We start from the raw sequence: 16,397 nt of genomic DNA, 5'->3' as shown, positions 1-16,397 counted from the left end.
GAATACTCTTTGTCGTGCCCTTATCTGGGTTCCTTTCTTATGTAATATGTGTAGTGAAGGTTGCTTGTTGTTAACTTGACATACTATAGATCTGATGATGCTTTGGACCTCCCAGTATAATGAGGTCTCCAGTCTTTACACATCATCACAATCATGTCTGTTATGCTAGTATTAGCCGTTCTGAGGTATATCTGATTCTCTTATGTCCCTATGTGGTGTTATTACCTGTACTTTGATGAAGATTGACTACATCTATATTCACTTGTAATTGTCACAGTTTGTAGTAAAGTTTTATTTTATTTAGTCATTGGTATAGTAGCTGAGGCTGAGCTAACTTACAATTGTTTTTAGCTCGATTTTAACTCTTGTATTTGTTTATTGTTGAGTCAATTTTTCTTCTTTGTGTTGTGCTGAAGTGTTAATTTTAATTATGTCATGCAATCTGTATTTTGATGTCAATAAGTTCTTTCTTTCATGTTTGTTCTTTCAACTATTGCAATATGTAACACATGTTGTGTTCTGTTTTTGTTTGATTTTTTTATTTGTAAAGTTGCATAAGCACTAAAAACAAATATTTAAAAAAGTAAAGAAAAAACCAGCACTGATGGAGAATGAATATCCCCGGCTGGACTTTCCATGCTCCCTCTGTCCTGTCCTTTGGTGAGGGGACTCTGGATCATGATTTCCTGCTTCTGGAGGGACCTTAAGAGGCTCTGAGAGCTTTTGGCCAGATTTGTTCATCAAAAGACATTGCACTCAGCAGTGGACACTTGACCCATGGCATTGGGCTTCTGCAGCTCAGGAGAGGCACAGCATATTGGGGGTTGTGCCAAAGTGGAGTCCATCTCAGGGCTAGTTCATCCCACCAGCCCAAGGGGAGAAGTTGTTCCGTCTGGAGCTTCCTGTAGTTCAAAGAACCTCACCTTTTAAGCTTGTTCTCATTCATTCAAAGCCTTAGGTTGTCAATCACCCAGCAGGGTGGCTGTCCTTCCTGAACAGCCCGATGGGCAATCAGGCCTGGTTTCATTCAGGCACACCTAGAGACAAAGGACAGGGGCATTTTGGGACACTACTTCCTGCCCTTCCAGACACACTGGAGCCTGAGGTGGGCTTCAGGGACAAATCCCACCAAACCAAAAACACATAAAGGGCTCAAACCTGTCTCAGCGTACAGAGCAAAAGACAAAAAGGTCCCCCATGGGTGCTGTACTGCAGCTGAGGGTTCAGCCTGCAGTAAAAATGCACATTGGTAGTAGAAAGTAAACCACTGCCACCAGCCATTCAAAGTAGTAAGGGTAACAAAAAATGTTACATGAGAAAGTCGGATAAGGGGCTACTAGGTAACCCCCAGCACTCCTCATTAGATGGTGTGTGCTGGATCTGCAAAGTAAAAAGGTAAGTAAGATCAATTTCACCTTACTGTTCTTGGGAACAGTAGTTTACCCAAGAAAAGGTATTTAAACCTTAAGCGAAATCCAAGGGACCTCTCAGTGACACTGCACTGAGGGTGCTGTGTGTCACTATACAAAAAGCAGATGCCTATGGAGTTTGTCAGACTCCAAAAACAGTGAACACATGAAGTCCTAGTCAGAGAATAACACAGGAGGTAGTGAGAAAAAGGTTCCACTCACTCATGAGTTAAAATGAAAAAGTCCTAAGTCCAGCAAAAGAGCTGGGGCTCTCAACGGGGAGGAAATTAGCACAGAAAATGCAAATTCTCCCTAACAGTGATGCATGCATTGGCATTGTTGACTGATGTCGATGTACTTTGTCCCATTTTCCACAGTTTCTGCAGCTGGCAGAGAGGGCACTAGTTGTGCTGTGGAGCGGGTTTGGCTGCCGGGGGAAAGTCAGAAGAGGTTGTTGTCATGGGTGACTCCTCAGCAACGGTGGGAACGGTGTTGACACCCATGGGCCAACTAGGTCAGAGTGCTCTCTGGGGTATTCCGGAGGGATGGGGGTGCATGTGGTCAAGGAGGTCATTGCAGGCCAGCCCACGTCGTCATGTGGGGACATTGTGGCGGGTGTTCAGGCTGCACCCATGCCATAGAAACATGAGAATGTGCACCATGAAGGCTTCTGCACAACTTCAATACCCTCCATGAGGCCATCCAAGACATAGTGCAGGCCCTGCTGGCAGGTATTGCCAGGCAGACAGCTACCCTTTGTGATGCTGTTCAGGTTACATGGGCGGATATGCATCAGCATCACAAACAGATATCTGTCTGCCTGGCACAGTTGGTGACTGCACTACTTTCGGGCAGTCTCTGATGGCTGGCCCATGCAATGGCCCCCTCCACCACTCACACCACTGTGTCCCTGTTGCCCTCCCCTGCAGCTTCTGCGCCAACTTCCACTGTTGTCCCCCTGCACCCCAGTCCCACCACCACCCTGTCTGGATGTGCCCCTGACCCTGTCACTAGTTGAGGTGGAAGTCCCTACATGGGCAGTAGAGGAGGTCACCGAGCCAGCCCAGGTGCCCACACAAGGGCCCACACAGGAACTCTCTTCCTGGGCAAGCTGGGCAAGCGCCTGGAGAAACTGGCTCCCTGCTTAATCTCCACACTGAATCTGTTGGTTGTCTTCATGACCATCAGTCTGGCTTCAGAGCTGCCAGGAGCAAGGAAACTGCTCTCTTGAACATCCGTGAAGACCTGCTCTCCAACCTTGACTCTAACACCCCCTGTGTCCTCATCTTGCTTGATATCTCTTCTGCCTTTGACACGGTCAACCATGCCATCCTGCTCAACCATCTCCATGATAACCTGGGTATCACTGGTCAGGCTCTGGCTTGGCTGACTTCTTTCCTCTCTGACTGATCCTCCCAGGTCCAACTTGGGTCCTTCCTCTCCGCTATCTTTTTCTCTAACTGTGGTGTCCCCCAGGGGACTAACCTCTCTCCCTGGCTGTTCAACCAATACCTGGCACTCCGTGGGCACCACATCGCCACTCTCTGCCCCAACTTTTAGTGCTATGCTGACGACACCCATCTCATTTCCAGGCTACCCTCGGCCTCCTCCTCTCCCTCTCTCATCTCCGACTGTCTGTCTGCTATTCAGGAGTGGGGTGCCATCAATGACCTATGCCTTAATGCCAGTAAGACTGAGATTATCCTTATGGGCACACCCACTTCCCTCCTTCCCTGCAGCTCTCTGGCCAGCCTCTCTTGGCCCTCTTCCTGCTCCCACCCGTAATCTTCCCACCCATCAGCTACGGGCCGGCAGGTGAAGTCGGGGCCTCTCACCAAATGTTCATACACAAGGCCAGGGCCTGCCTGGCCCTGTCCAGCTAGGTATGGTGCTTGGTAACGTAATTCTGCCCCGATATCACCACCCTCACCAGCTTCCTTATCATCCGCCCCTTGCAGAAATCTTCCAGTATGAAGAGTGGCTCATAAGGAATCCTGCACAAGACTGCATGCCTCCGTGGTCCCTACAAAAGCCTTACAATGTGCAGCCCAGCCTGAAGCAACAGATCACCGTCTTTCCCTCCCTCACCCAGGTAAGCTTCTGCCCTGGCTCACGGCTAATGTACAGGCTGCGCTGCAGAGCGCCCTGCTGGATTGTCTTGTAAATCTATCTTGAGCCAGCTACATCCTGCTGCCACGCTGACCCCCTTCGATCCCCCCTTCTCCAATTATCTCCCACTGTCCATGTAATACTGGCCACTGCTAGCCAGCCAGCACTGACCTACACAGAGTCTGCCTCCCTACCTTTAGATCTGTGCTCACTTGCTCACCCCAGCCTTGTGATAAAATGCCCTCTAGCCCCCACAAGGCCCATAGCATTGCCTGGTCATAGTGTCCCAGTGAACCCCCTCCCTTTATCTGCAACTGGCCTAACTCACCCACTTAACCTGGCTATGCATGTCATGATACCATTCCCACACACACCACCCCCAATGGTGAGGCTGCCCATGCCCGCAATTGTTCTCTGGCTACACCTGCGCTAGACAATCCAACCAGGCTAAACCCTGCTGTTTCACATGTGGATGCCCTTGCCTGTAATGGCCCTCTGGTTACACCTGCGCAAGACAGCCCAACCAGGCTAAACCCTGTTGTTATACATGTGGATGCCTCTTCCCACATTGGCCCTCTGTCTACACATGTGCTAGACAACCCCTCCAGGCTAAACCCTCTTGTTATACTTGAGGATGCCTCTGCCCACATCGTACCTCTGGCTACACCTATGCTAGACAACCCCACCAGTCTAAACCCTTTGTTAGACATGTGGATGCCCCTGCCCACAATGGCCCTCTGGCTACTCCTGCGCTAGACAACCCCACCAGGCTAAATCCTGTTGTTATACATGTGAATGCCCCTTCCTGTATTGAATCTCTGGCTACGCTTGTGCTAGACAACCCCACCAGGCTAAACCCGGATGTTATACATGTGGATGCCCATGCCTGCAATGGCCGTCTGTCTAATCCTGCGCTAGACAACCCCACCAGGCTAAAACCTGTTTTTATACATGTGGCTGTCTATGCCCGCAATGCCCCCCTGTCTACACCTGCGCTAGACAACCAGACCAGCCTAAACCCTGTTGTTATAAATGTGATGCCTCTCCCCGCATACACCCTTTGGCTACACCTGCGCTAGTCAACCCCACCAGGCTAAACCAAGTTGTTATATATGTGGACGCCCATGCCCGCAATGGCCCTCTGACTACACCTGCACTAGACAACCCCACCAGGCTAAACCCTGCTGTTATACATTTAGATGGCTCTGCCCACATTGGCCCTCTGGCTACACCTGTGCTAGACAATCCCACCAGGCTAAACCCTGTTGTTATACATGTGGATGCCTCTGCCCACATTGGCCCTCTGGCTATACCTGCACTAGACAACCCCACCAGGCTGCCCCTGCTTTTATACATGTGGCTGTCCATGCCCGCAATGGCCCTCTGTCTACACCTGCACTAGACAACCCCACCAGGCTTAACCCTGTTGTTATACATGTGGATGCCCCTGCCCACATTGGCCCTCTGGCCCAACCGCCCCCCCCCCTCTTGTGCCTCTCCCAGACACAAATGCCTTGGTGGACCGCTTCAAAACCTTGCTCACCAATGCAATCATTTCCCTAGCCCCCCTTAAAGCTCACAAAGCGAGACATTTTAGACATGGCAGCTCTTGGTTCACCAAATACCTTCGTTCAATCTGAGCAAAAAAGTGGTCAGCGGGAGCTGTATGGAAAAAAGACCCTACACCTGAGAACAGACACTTTCGCTAATATCTCACAAACCTATAGGCAGGCACTCCACACCATCAAAGGTTCTACCTACAACAACAGGATTGCCTCAGCATCCTCTAGCTCAAGCTTTTTTCCATCGTTCAGAAATTAGAAATCCTGATTACTTCTCCCTCTACCACTGTGAACGACTCTCAGTAGTGTAACAACGTGCAAAATGTCCTCACAGGAAAAATCACTCACAAGCTAAAATACAGTCCCAGCCCCCACACACACCGATTAGCCGGGCACCTGCCATGTCACCTCGCTCTCTGGACCACGTCTGACCTTTCACCTTGCAACCCATCTGCACCGCTGCTCTTGCTTCCATAATATAAGGCCTGAAACCCTCCATGTGCAAATGTCATATCTGTCCTGTTACTCTGGCAAAGGAATGTGCTGAACCTCTGCTTCCCGTCATCACCTCCATCATCAACTATTCCTTTGCATCCTGCTTCATTCCTGTCTCACTGAAAGAATCTTGTCTCGCCCCCCTCCTTAAAAAAAGCATCACTTGAACCCTCCATCCCGACCAAATACAGACCTATAACCATCATTCCTATTCTAAAGAAAATGATGGACGGAGTTGCCTAGCTTCAAATCCAAAGCGTATTCTCAGCTCCTGACAATCTGACTTCTGCCCAAGACATGGTACTGAAATTGAACTCCTGGACTTTTAAAAACAACTCGACAACCTCAATGACGACAACACATTCTCCCTCCTCTTGTTTCTCAACCACCAGACTCTCTGCCACCACCTTACCTCATCAGCTCACTTTTCTATTGCAGCTGCCAATTGGATCTCCTCTTTCCTTACAGACAGAACCTCCAGAGTCCACACCTCCCACACCTACCTCATGCGGTGTCCCACAAGGCTCCTGCATCTCCCCTACCCTCTATAACACAAACACTAGACCCCTTTTTGGATCACCTGGTCTCCCTTGGCATGTCCTACACAAAGATTCTGGTCCTCCGTCTCTGGTGACCATACATAGGACAGCCTCAGAATGAATTCGATTTATAAAAAGGTTCAAACCTGGATGGCCGCACACTCCTTATGCCTGAATGATGAAAAACAAAGCTCCTCCTGGTGTGCAAACACCTCCTCTCCCCTGCTCGCCAAACTGAACCCTGCTTACAACTCCGTTACCATTGATGGTCATGCCATTCCAACATCTTCTGCTGTCTAAACTCTGGGGTCTACTTGGATGCCAACCTTTAACTGTCAAGACAAGTCAACCACATTGCCTCCACCTCCGCTTCTGCCCTCAAGCTCATCCATGTGAGCAAACCCTTTCTCTCTGTTGACAACTGCATCATAGTCGCTCGTGCCCTTATTGGGTTACAACTTGACTATTGTAATGACCTCCTTTGTGGAACATCAGAAAAGAACCTGAATAAGTTCAAAACAATGCCATCTAAGTGGCAGTAGAGAGGAGGAGGCAGGCTCAGGTCTCTGACGCAAGAAGAGCCACCCAACAGGCTTCCCATCAGGGAAAGGATTCATGTCAAAGTCCTTTCCATCTCACACTAGCGCTTCTCGAACAAAGCACTTTTTGGGTGTTGGCTCTCAAATTGCTGAGTGGTATTTCTTTCTGTGGATTTTCTATAGAGCTCAATTTGTAAAAAAAAAAAACCTTAATCATAGATGGATAAATCAAGGAAAGATATCCGAGAGGTGGAGAATTCAAAAGTAAATTTTATATCCGGGTCCACCTGATTGAGCCAGCCCATAAATCTTGACAATGTATTTTAATCCACTTCCCAGAGCAGGAGGATATTGTCCATGTACCTAAATTGCCCAGAAGCTAAAAAGGTGCTCACCGTCCAGGCCACTACACTCCTCAAACAAACACCTTCTAACTGCAGCCAGGGCTCTCTGGAAGAAAACAGCGGGATCCAGCTTCCCAGCCTGCGCATCCACCGTCTGAAACAGTCTACCCCTCACCCTGTGTGCCGACCCCTCCTACCTTCTATTCCGAAAGAACCTCAAGAATAACCTGTTTTGCTAATCTGTAATACTCTGCCTAACTTACTTTTCATTTTCTCCTCCTGACACTCCTTTCTTGTTACTAGTGTCTAGATGCCTGCGGGCTTTGCACGCTGCTATAAATGCAAAAATAAATAAATACATATCTTTCATATGTGTTCTCGATTACGGCCTGTCCTTTTAATGCAGAACAGTACACAATTGATCCATTTTTTGTTGATTTTGTTTATGGCTTTTATAATCATTCGTGAAATAATGCCCAGTATCAGAGTGATTTCTATATTTAGTTATTCTAGTAAGAGGGTGTAGTTGTTATCAGCATTGTTGTCCTTCTTAGATGGCGTGACATCTTCTTCAAAAATGTGTCTGACAAGGATGTGGTGTTTTTGGTTGTCCTGTTTGGTGAGATTATTTATGTAATGGTTGTGGATCTCCTTTTCATTTAGTAGCAAAAGGTCGTCGACAATGACAGTTCCATGTACATTGTATGTTTGAGGTCTCGCTCAAATGAGTACATTATTTCAAAGGCATGCCCATCTTTGTATTTGAGCTTGTAAATCCAGGGTATGAAACCCAGGTTATTCATGGTGTCAGTGATTTTCTTGGAATCAGGATTATTTGGTTGGCGACTCATGTGTTAATATCCCCAATATATAAGGATTTTATTTAAGGTGGCATGTTCAGTAGCCATCAGCTCTGACCATTACTGGGAAAAGAAGGTGGTGGCAACTAGAGGGCAGTAGTCCACAATAACCAGCATGGGGATTTTTTTGTTGATAAGGCCTTTAGATACTAATTTTTAAAAGCTATGAGAGGGAGCTGAATCCACCTGGGATATCCTTAGTCTCTCTGGGTAAGTCTGTGGTACTCCTCCTCCTCTAATATTAGTACTATTTGAAAGAATGATATTATAGTCGGGCATAATGGATTCAATGTCTATTTTTTTAATTTTTTTTTTGTTTATTTGTTCTTGGTTTATCAAAAACCTTTACAAACTTGATCACAAAGCAGAACTATTCACAAAACAGAATAATACATTAAAAACACAAAAAGAGAGAAAAAAAAAGTTACAGTCCAAATTTAGCATTTCTTTTCAAATATATACATCAGCGTACCAAAGCAAACCACAAACACAAAATTCTAAAGTCAGAGCCTTACTAGCTTAGATCACATACTGTTTTTAAAAAGGTAATCACTCGAATAATCAAAATCGGTGAATATCCGTTTCTCATTCTGAACCATATAAATTTGGGATCATTACAAACACCATTATCAAATAACTCTGCAAAATATTCAGATCTTTGATTCAACAAATGGGGGCATTTCAACAAAATATGTTCAAGAGTCTCGTCTGTTTCCAAAATATTACAGAATCGACACCATTTCTTATCATCCATCGGGTTTCTTATATTTAGTATACTATGAGTATGCATGACATTAAGTCTAAATCTCATATAAGAATTTCGAAACCCCCTGGAGGGATATTTGTTCAAATAATTTTCCATCACCGGCAAAATTCTCCAGAAGGAATGAACCTGATTATACAGTTTGAATGCAAACACTTTGCTCTTGGTCAGAGACCAGTCCATACCTTTTAAAATCTGTTTGCATTTGTTGGGTTTGTTCATTACAGTTCATTTTGCAATACCACATTCTTCCATTGAGGATTTGATGATGTTATTCAGAGCATACATAAATGGACAAGAGGAATCAGCACCAGCTTCCGTATAAAAAAATTAGTAATGCCAGATAATTTGCATTTTCTCCACAACATGAGTCTTTTGGTTACAACCAGCGAATGGAGAGATTGCAAACCTAATTCGTACCTCAGTACTTCTATGGGTATACATTTAGGTAAAAAGAATAATAATCCTCTTCATATAATTCCTTCCAAAATTTTCAAAAGATCCACAATCTCTATTGGGAAGAATTCCAGTCCATAGGTAAGCCGCGGAACAACCTTCCTTAAATAAAACTCCCTCATTGGTTTCAATGTAAAACCTCCAAATTTCCTTTCTAACATTCTCATTTGTCTGAGGGACACTTCTGCTTTGGTTCTCAGTTGGTTTTTAAGCAGGGTGATTGATTCAACACCAGTGAAACAATATCCTAAATATTTGAACGCTTTTTGCGGCTTAAATAGTTTACCCTCACAAAACCAGGAATAAGAATCCTGCTTCTTATTAGCCCGTCCCATTCTGATTATGATAGTTTTGGCCGGATTAATTTTCAGGTATAAATTGCTTATGAACTGTTCAAAAATCTTAATTAGGCGTTGTAGACCCACTTTGGTGTTATCCATGAGGAGAAAATCATCGGCATAAGCCAACCAGGAAATTCCCTTCCCATTAAGTTTAGGTGACACCATACCTCCATTCACAAATGCGAATTGGGCTCCACTGACAAACAGATTAAAATTCATTGGGTGGATATTTTGTTGCTGGTGTACTTTTAACTGTGCTTATTTTTAGAGGTGTGCTTTGTGATTCTTTGGGTGGAGAAGAGATGAAGATTGTATCTGTTTTTAAACCATTAGCTGAAGTAGAGACTAGTAGTGTAGTTAAACCGTAACCTGGAATTTTGGGGAGTTGGCCCCATAGTAGCCTTTCTGGGGTTATGCACTTTCCTCCCGACATCAGTGTTCTGGGGGTTTTCCTCATTTGGCAATGGTTGATTTCCTGGTTGGTTAGGAAAAGGTGCTTTGAAGGTAAAGGTAAAGGATCAGTTGGAGGTTCTTACTTTGCTTGTGCAATCTGATCAATTGGGATAGTCTGTCATCAGTTGCAAGTAGGTTGAGTGTTAAGAGTTCAAGATAATGCTTCCATTGCTGTAAGTGTGTATGGTCAGTGTGTCTGTTTTGTGTGGTGGGATGGTTGTAACCCAGCATAGTCTTACGTTTATAGGGGTTTCAGAACAATAATTAAAACACACTTTTTAGGGTCATCTGCCAGAGATGTAGGTGATTAGTAAAAATTAAATCGTTAGTGCACCATTCTTTGCTATTAGTGTGCTGATAGCTGATCCTGCCTGTGTTATTACATAGAGGCACTTCTGAAGGCACTATCAATAGTTGCCACTATCAGTTGTTACAGTGCCATTCATTACCTATCTATTATTACTCATCGGTTGCACCCCTCCCTCTGCCCTCCTTTGGCCCTACGTGCTGCTGTGAATTTCTCGGTGGCGTGCGATATTATATGCAAATCCTCAATTATGGGGTTAGGTTGGAGGGTTTGGGGTTGAAAGACTGAGTTACAAATAGGGAGAAAAGACTGAAGATCATTTTTTCGAAATAACCTTCGGTCTTTTCTCCCCTGAACATTTCTGACATGGTCAAACCCCTGCTCACAACCCCACCCACAACCCTGCCCACACTCCTACCACACCCCCACCCCCAAACCCCTACTTACATTGTCTCCGACTCACTGGTCCCTGCAACACCTGTTCCCTTTCACTTCTGTGACGGTGAACCTGCGCTGCAGGGTCTTTTTTTTGTTCCTCTTTTTTTTTTGGGACAGCTGCGCAGGACACCCCTGCAGCCCCCACAGCACTTTTTTATTTTTTTCATTTTTTGGGGGATGACTGCAGAGGACACCCCTGCAACCTCTGCTCACAATACAGTGAGCAAGGGTGTAGGGGACACCCCGCAGCCCCCAGCACCGAATGCATGGTTTGGTCGAACTTTTCGGTCGTTTGGAATTTTCTAATGGCCGAATTCATGCATTCAAACAATTTCTGGGTGAGCCCAGGTTGGAGTTTACATCGGATGAAGTGGGACTGATATTACTGAATTGCTTGTTCTTGTACTTTATGTAAACTAGGTTGCAGTTTCTATTTCTTATGTGTATCTACACTTTGAAATTACATTTCCAGAACTTAAAATAAAGAACTCAAGTATTACTGATTAAAGGTATTCCCCAAGTCATCAAAAGGGCAAAAAATAATAATACAGTGCATGTCTATTTTGATGGGCACAATCACATAGACGCGCATTAGTAAGGAACTCACCCATCTACTTTTAACCCAGGTCAGAAAACGTCATCAAACCTTTAAGGCGACTTTATGATCTGAGCATTAATTTGAAGGTTACTGTCTAGTAGATACTCTGAGAAGTTGGTCTTTCTTATAGAGCAGTTCTCTGACACCCCGGCTTTGCATTTGAGGGCAGTCAGAATGCCTGGATATATAAATGAAAGTAGTCAGTGAGTTCCATTCCATAATTCGCCTATTTCAGAAATTTACCCTGAATTTAATTCACAGCGACTGATGTGTCCTTAAGTAACCCTTTGTGTATGTCTTTGAGAAGTTTCCCCATCTCATTTTGCATGTGTTTTCCCATCTGACCTTTTTCATCATGCATGTATGATCCAAGTTTGTAACGGGAAAACATAGCAGTTAGTCATGTCCGGCCACCATTCAAACGAGCATGTATTTTAAAGCACTTAAGCATATGTTTCTTTTTAAAGAAGCCATTAAACAGGTGCACAGAACACTAAGCAGGGTCCTTTCGCACGGAATGCAGAGCCTGAGGCGAGATAACTTGTAGACTGGGCTCTAGCTGCATTGCCTGCACGCATTCCATGATATGATGCACTTTTAAACAGACCATACACAGGTCAGGTTCTGGCATACATTTTTTGTTATTATTTTTTATATGCTGTAGCATTCCATTTTCAACATGCACCAACAAACTTACATTAATTCATTGCATATGCATCTACACATGCGGGCTTCATCTATGATGTATCGAATTCCCACTACATGTGAATGCCTTCTAATCATCATCATTATTATTATTATTATTATTATTATTATTATTATTATTATTATTATTATTATTATTATTATTATTATTATTATTATAGGAACAGGAGTTTGATAGGACCCTCTAGTTGCATGGCGTGAGTAGCCGAATTTACCGTTCTGAAAGTGACACCTGGGTTCACATGAAAAATCCTTTGTGGGCACGGAGTACCGAAGAGTACGTTTCAGCAGTTTGCTTAGAGTACCAAAGAGTACAAGAAGTTCGCCTGGAGTACGGAAGAGTACAGTTCAGCAGAAGAGTACAGTTCAGCAGTTCTCCTGGAGTACTGAAGAGTACAGTTCAGCAGTTCTCCTGGAGTATCGGGGAGTACAGTTCAGCAGTTTGCCTGGAGTACCGAAGAGTGCAGTTCAGCAGTTCACCTGGAGTACCGGGGAGTACAGTTCAGCAGTTCATCTGGAGTAAGGAAGAGTACACTTCAGCAGTTCTCCTGGAGTACTGGGGAGTACAGTTCAGCAGTTCACCTGGAGTACGGAAGAGTACAGTTCAGCAGTTTGCCTGGAGTACCGAAGAGTACAGTTCAGCAGTTTGTCTGGAGTACGGAAGAGTACAGTTCAGAAGTTTGCCTGGAGTACCGGGGAGTACAGTTCAGCAGTTCACCTGGAGTAAGGAAGAGTACAGTTCAGCAGTTCACCAGGAGTACAAAGAGTACAGTTTAGCAGTTCACCTGGAGTACCGAAGTATACAGTACAGCAATTCGCCTGGAGAATGGAAGAGTACAGTTCAGCAGTTCTCTTGGAGTACCAGGGAGTACAGTTCAGCAGTTCGCCTGGAGTACGGAAGAGTACAGTTCAGCAGGTAAGTATACAGTCGAGCAGTTCACCTGGAGAATGGAAGAGTACCGTTCAGCAGTTCTCCTTGAGTACCGAAGAGTACAGTTCAGCAGTTCACCTGGAGTATCGGGGAGTACAGTTCAGCAGTTCTCCTGGAGTATCGGGGAGTACAGTTCAGCAGTTTGCCTGGAGTACCGAAGAGTACAGTTCAGCAGTTCATCTGGAGAACCGAAGAGTACAGTTCAGTAGTTCGCCTGTAGTACCGGGGAGTACAGTTCAGCAGTTCACCTGGAGTACTGGGGAGTACAGTTCAGCAGTTCACCTGGAGTAAGGAAGAGTACCGTTCAGCAGTTCTCCAGGAGTACTGGGGAGTACAGTTCAGCAGTTCACCTGGAGTATGGAAGAGTACAGTTCAGCAGTTCTCTTGGAGTACCAGGGAGTACAGTTCAGCAGTTTGCCTGGAGTACGGAAGAGTACAGTTCAGCAGTTCGCCTGGAGTACCGAAGTATACAGTACAGCAGTTCACCTGTAGAATGGAAGAGTACAGTTCATCAGTTCTCTTGGAGTACCGGGGAGTACAGTTCAGCAGTTCACCTGGAGTAAGGAAGAGTACAGTTCAGCAGTTCACCAGGAGTACAAAGAGTACAGTTCAGCAGTTCACCTGGAGTACCGAAGTATACAGTACAGCAATTCGCCTGGAGAATGGAAGAGTACAGTTCAGCAGTTCTCTTGGAGTACCAGGGAGTACAGTTCAGCAGTTCGCCTGGATTACGGAAGAGTACAGTTCAGCAGGTAAGTATGCAGTCGAGCAGTTCACCTGGAGAATGGGAGAGTACCGTTCAGCAGTTCTCCTTGAGTACCGAAGAGTACAGTTCAGCAGTTCACCTGGAGTATCGGGGAGTACAGTTCAGCAGTTCTCCTGGAGTATCGGGGAGTACAGTTCAGCAGTTTGCCTGGAGTACCGAAGAGTACAGTTCAGCAGTTCATCTGGAGAACCGAAGAGTACAGTTCAGTAGTTCACCTGTAGTACCGGGGAGTACAGTTCAGCAGTTCACCTGGAGTACTGGGGAGTACAGTTCAGCAGTTCACCTGGAGTAAGGAAGAGTACCGTTCAGCAGTTCTCCTGGAGTACTGGGTAGTACAGTTCAGCAGTTCACCTGGAGTATGGAAGAGTACAGTTCAGCAGTTTGCCTGGGATACCGAAGCATACAGTTCAGCAGTTCGCCTGGAGCACGGAAGAGTACAGTTCAACAGATCTCCTGGAGTACTGGGGAGTAAAGTTCAGCAGTTCAACTAGAGTACAGAAGTGTACAGTTCAGCAGTTTGCCTGGAATACCGTAGTATACAGTACAGCAGTTCTCTGGAGAATGGAAGAGTACAGTTCAGCAGTTCTCTTGGAGTACCAGGGAGTACAGTTCAGCAGTTTTCCTGGAGTACGGAAGAGTACAGTTCAGCAGTTCGCCTGGAGTACCGAAGTATACAGTACAGCAGTTCACCTGTAGAATGGAAGAGTACAGTTCATCAGTTCTCTTGGAGTACCGGGGAGTACAGTTCAGAAGTTCACCTGGAGTACCAAAGTGTACAGTTCAACAGTTCGTCTAGAGAATGGAAGAGTACAGTTCAGCAGTTCTCTTGGAGTACCGGGGATTACAGTTCAGCAGTTCTCTTGGAGTACTGAAGAGTACAGTTCAGCAGTTCGGCCTGAGGTGTGAGGACAGTGACTGAAATCAACTTTGGGGAAGTGCTGCTTTTCCTGTTGGTTGTTACAGGGTCTGCACTCTATATCCTGAGCTGGGGTTGGCTCTCAACCCTCATTTGAACATCCACCTTTTGTTTTTTGCCTGGAGGGATAACATATTTTAGGTGTCTAAGATTACTACCTTGAAGTGCTAAACTTCGTCTGGTCGCATACTATCTAGTTGCAGAAATTAAAGCAGCAAAGAATCGGTATAACCTAAGAAGGAAACATGGGGGAGTCATACGACATCAAGTACCCCTCACCCCCTACATGAACAAGCTTTAAATAGAAGTCCCGTGGACCCTCATGGAACATGACTACCTTCTTCACCCCAGGGAAACCCTGTTATATAGCGAAGTTGTTGATGTTGCTCAGACAGAACTATTTATTGTCATGGAAGATCAGCTGGTCCAACGAACATCAACCATACAGGGGATACTGTGGATACTCATCATGTGTCCATGTGAAACACCTCTCTAATGGATGCTTGCATTAGCCTGGAGAATGAAATCTCTAGTTTGGACACTAAGCTAACAAACTTAAGTGCCCATAAAATGGCCACAAGCGAAGCAAACTGATAGGACCAAACTGACCATTGCGACTCCCCAGACTTTTCTACATTTCCAGAGGGTTCAACCTTAGGAGCCATCCCAATTTCTGTGGTGAATCTGATCTTTCAAGTATTGGTGTGCCCCTTCCATAACATATGTGGTGAAGTTAAATTGCACACTGCACAGCTGTGTGATAAAGCGCGTGGTGTAAATGCGATGAAGCTGAAGCTCTCATCTCTACCGTCTGCACAGTTGAATGATGTCCCCGCACCTGCCACATGGGTGGAAAATCTCCTGCGCCATTGGTTAATAAAACTCTCTCTTCAAGGCCATCTGAAGTTGAGGGGGGCACGGCTCAGGTGCCGGAAGAAGCTATGGGGCCGACAGTTCTTCTCTCCAATGAGCAGGATCCCAAAGTTTATAATGTCAAAAGAAGAACAAATCAAAGAAGAAAAAAAAAACCTTTTCTACCAGACAAACTGGCTCAAGAAAATTCTTGAGAACAATTTTGAGTATGAACCAGGCCACTTCTAAATAACATCAAAGTACTCAGGTTCATAATATTGAGTGTACAATAACCCGCACCATTCAGCACAGTAAAAGTGTTCCTATCACTTCAACGCCGGGGCAACGCAACTTTGAACATTTTTGGATTGAACGGGGGAGATATGAGCCACTTATAAGAAGGTCAGCTTCGAAGATTATGGCAAAAAAGAAATCCAAAAAACAAGACTAAACAAAAACAAAGAATGACATCAGAGAGTTTTTTCCAACTTCCATCAGGAGGGAATATTTGTTCATGATCAATCAAGACCCCTGTTAGAGGGGGCTCTTGAGGAAGCCTCTACCGTGCAGGAGGTGGAATCTATAACTCTTTCATGTAGCATTGATCCATCAATGGCCTCAGCTCGGCAGCTACCACTGTCCCAAGTACACTTGGGTACTAGAATCAAGCGGAACAATCATTGTTTGTTAGACCTGGTGGGACAGGAGGGGGGCCTATGCCACAGATAAGAGTTGAATGCTTACTCAAAGAGGACTGGGATATACCATTGAATAGGTCCAGATTGCTTACAATATTCAGAACTCTCTCTGCAGTCTCCTCGTCATACCTAAAATGGATTGAGCTGGACGACGGGGAGATTCCATTGGAACAAATATTCGTTTTACTCCAAATTAGCTTTTAAAGCAATCTAAGATGCCAGTGAGGGCGTGATCCAATGGAGTTTTGAGATATACACACTCAGATAGCCACCCAAACCTATGTTTAAAAGCATCAAAGGAGTGGGCTCACACACG

This window comes from Ambystoma mexicanum, chromosome 2q (genome assembly GCF_040938575.1).
Source record: "Ambystoma mexicanum isolate Mex_15411 chromosome 2q, UKY_AmexF1_1, whole genome shotgun sequence".
Lineage (NCBI taxonomy): Eukaryota > Metazoa > Chordata > Amphibia > Caudata > Ambystomatidae > Ambystoma > Ambystoma mexicanum.
This window is presented reverse-complemented; position numbering follows the sequence as displayed.